Below are 3,450 nucleotides of genomic sequence, written 5' to 3'. Positions count from 1 at the left end.
CTCCTGCCCCCCCAGGCCTCTTATCAGGGCTAGCTTGGGCCTGATTAAGCCAGCCACACCTGGGGCCAGCTACCTCTCCAGCCTCCCTCAGCTGCTCTTAATCCCTTTTACCTTGGAGTGGGGGAGCTGCCCCACTACAATTTGCTTTTCCTTACTATTTCATCTTTGAATCTCTGATTTTTCTATTAAATGAACTCTTTGTTTACTGTTACCCGAAGTAAGTCTCTGGTGTGCGAACTGTGTGGAGCATGTGCCAAAGTGAACTTGTAATTGGGGACTGTTTTTACACCTTGGGGGGGTGGGGGGTGACAAATCAGAGGGGAAAAGTCCAAGGTTCTGGTAGTTAAGAACTCAGGGTAGATGGATTTGGGGAGACTCAGGATGGGAAGGGCTATTGGGGTCACCTTGCAGGGACTAGGGTGGTGGAAGGCAGAGAGAGACTTTTGTGCTTGAAGGCTGGCTACTGGTGTCAGGGCTTTGAGCCACAGCAGCATAGCATCAAAACACCCAACGTTACAAGGCAGATGGTGACAGAACCCCTTACTGGTCTGGGTGATCTCTAAGAGTCAAAGCCTTCTAGAGCCAGGACTTAATTAACAAGATATGATCTTGTTTAATGAAGCTGAGTTCACCCAAAGTCTTTGCAGTGTTTTCCAGCCAGGTTGTCTGTGACCCTCCTTTCATAACACAGAACACACTGTCTCTTCGATGAAGGGTCAAGCATGTTCCTCAATACCCCCAGCTATACCGCCCAAATCCATTGATTTTATTTGTAAGCAGTACCCCATCCTGTGGCTTTTGGGTTTTTTCTGAAGTTTTCCTCTCATGTGGTTTCACATTCTTTTCATTTTCATCAGACTCAGGGCTGGTGTACACTTGAAATGCTGCAGTAGTTACTGAGAGGTGGTAGCTAGGTTGACGGAAGAATTATTCTGTCAACCTAGCCCTGTCTGTACAGGGATTTATGTTGGATTAACTGCATCACTCAGGGATGTGAATTTTTCCGTGCAAACAGTAGGAGGAGCTAGCTGCCCCAAGTAAGTACCTAACACCTCTGACAGACACGGATTTGGGGAGGCTAGCCCCTTGCATGGCATGGCGGTGGGTACACTCTATTTTTAGCATGCTAGCTCAATCAAAACAAATGCAAGTTTGTCTCCTCTAGCTAGGAATCTCATCTCCAGCTAGAAGTGTAGACGTACCTTTTGATCTGTGGGCAATCACAAACCTCAGTGATGATAGGCGATGCAATAAATGTTACCACCAAAGTATAAATTAGCATGGAAAGGCCTGCGTAAAAAGCTGAGCCATGTGTCCCCAGGGGTTTCCCTAGAGACTGATTGCAAACACAGGGGCTGGAGCAATGATTTTGTGTGTGTAAGAAATCAGTAAGTGAGCAGACAGTGAGAGAAGCAGGGTGAGAGTGTGGCCCTAAGAGATTCTTTTGGGCAGAGTACTGGCTGCATGGGAAGGCTTAGAGATTGTGAGCAAGAAACTGCCAGCTGCTGTTTGTTCCTACTGCGTTCCCAAACAGGACTTTGTGTACACTCTTTGTTAATAAACTGGATTATACAAAAGAATATACCTGACTTGTATAACCAACTTCTCCTAATAGAAACACCCAGGAATGCCCCAAATATTGGCTCACCGCTTGAATCAAGAGGAAATGGTATTAGTTGTCCCTTTTGAGGAAAAGAGAAGTTAGTTGAGCAGCATCTGTTGTTGCTGTTATTGTTGAAGTCTGAACATGTTTTGGGTTTTTTTGAGAGAGAAAAAAAGACAGATGCACAAAATGGAAGACAAAAGAACAGCAAAGATAGAAAATACAGCTTCTGTTTCTGGGACTGACTCTTGCTTGCAACCTAACTGTTGGAGAAACATAACCCCAGTATAAGGGGACTGTTGCCCCCTTACTAACATTCAGTGGGGGTGTTTTAGTTGCTAAGGCCCAGTACTAAAAAGGGGGAAGGGTCGGTGGGGAATCAGGACCCTGAGACTGACAGCCCCCTGGAACAATGGGGAGAGGCCAATGCTCCAGGTCAGCCTGAATGACAGGGCGAGCAGGCTAATCAGGGAGTCAGGAGGCCAGGGAGGAGAGTCACAGAAGCTCCTGCAGAGCAGACCTGTCCTGGGAGCAGAGCTGTAGCAACCAGAGCCAGAGGGGCCAAAGCAGCAGCCCAGGGAGCTGGAGGCAGAGTAGCAGCAGCCGTGCAGAGACAGAGTGGTGGAGCTGGGGCTGGAGCAGTCCGGAGCTGGGTGCGGTGAGCAGCTGTGGAGAGCGAGGGGGACCCTGGGCAGCGGGCCCAGCACAGGGAGACGCCTCAGCCAAGAGGCTCTGCAGGCCAGTCTTGGATCATAACCCTGTCAGGGCGGGGCGACACTGGGAAGAAGGGTCGTACCACTTCGAGCCTGAGAGCGTGTGGCCACCACCAGAGCAAGTGTCCAACCCACAGCATCCCTGCAGCACAGCCAGGGCCTGAGAACAAGGCCTGGGACTTACAAGGAACAGACTGTGAACTGCCCTGACATTCCAGAGACACTGTTTGTGATGTTCCCTGCCAGAGAGCGGGTTGGTGTGTTTCCTTTAACCTTTCCGATTTTTCCTTATTCTTTTCAAAATTAATTGTTTATTAAATAACTTGCATTTGCTTTAACTTGTATGTAATGGTCAGTGGGTCAGAGAAGTGCCCAGTGCAGAGAGAGTACCCCAGAGTGGGGACACCCTAGCCCCTGTCCTAGGTGACCACAGCAGGGCTGGGGGTCGAGTCCCCCAGGAATCCTGGGCCCAGCCTTGTTGGGGTTATGAGGACTCTGCCAGACAGGAGAGTGGAAGGGGAGTCCTCAAGGGCAGGGAGGCCACTGGGTAAAGGAAGTGGGAGCGAGGACTCAGATCCTTTTGCTAGCCCACTTCACCGGGGTAGTGCAGAAGCCAGGAAAGTTCCCCACAATAGCGGGACTATTCCCCCACTTACACTAGCACGTGGTCTTATCCATTCCAAGACCTGGCCAACTTGTACCAACATCGGACTGTGTAAGGCATTATTTTTTAGCTGTCTCCCTGATCATGGGCTCACAGCAATGTAGCTAAAGATGTAGTCTTGTTTGGCTAAGCTAGACTATCATTAAAACAGAAAGTGAAAAGAGAGAAAGGAAAGAGGAGAAATAAGATGGAAAAAGAAACTGACACATGGGGGAGGGGTGACAGCAGGAACTCACACTCACTTGCTAGGTGTTGATGATTTAGCCAAAGCTGGTGAGGATGGTAATGTTATCAGTTCCCTCTCACAGGCCTAGTCTGGTCAGGATGCCTTTCAGGATCAGGATGATGTAGGCCCAATGGAGTCATGGTGGATCCCAAGGTCCCAGGATATGGTGGCACCTCCTTCCAGTCCATTTGTCCACCTTGCTCCTATTCAGTGACACTCAGATAATGTCCAAGAAGGGATGGCA

Source organism: Chelonia mydas, chromosome 3 (assembly GCF_015237465.2).
Source record: "Chelonia mydas isolate rCheMyd1 chromosome 3, rCheMyd1.pri.v2, whole genome shotgun sequence".
Classification (NCBI taxonomy): Eukaryota; Metazoa; Chordata; order Testudines; family Cheloniidae; genus Chelonia; species Chelonia mydas.
This window is presented reverse-complemented; position numbering follows the sequence as displayed.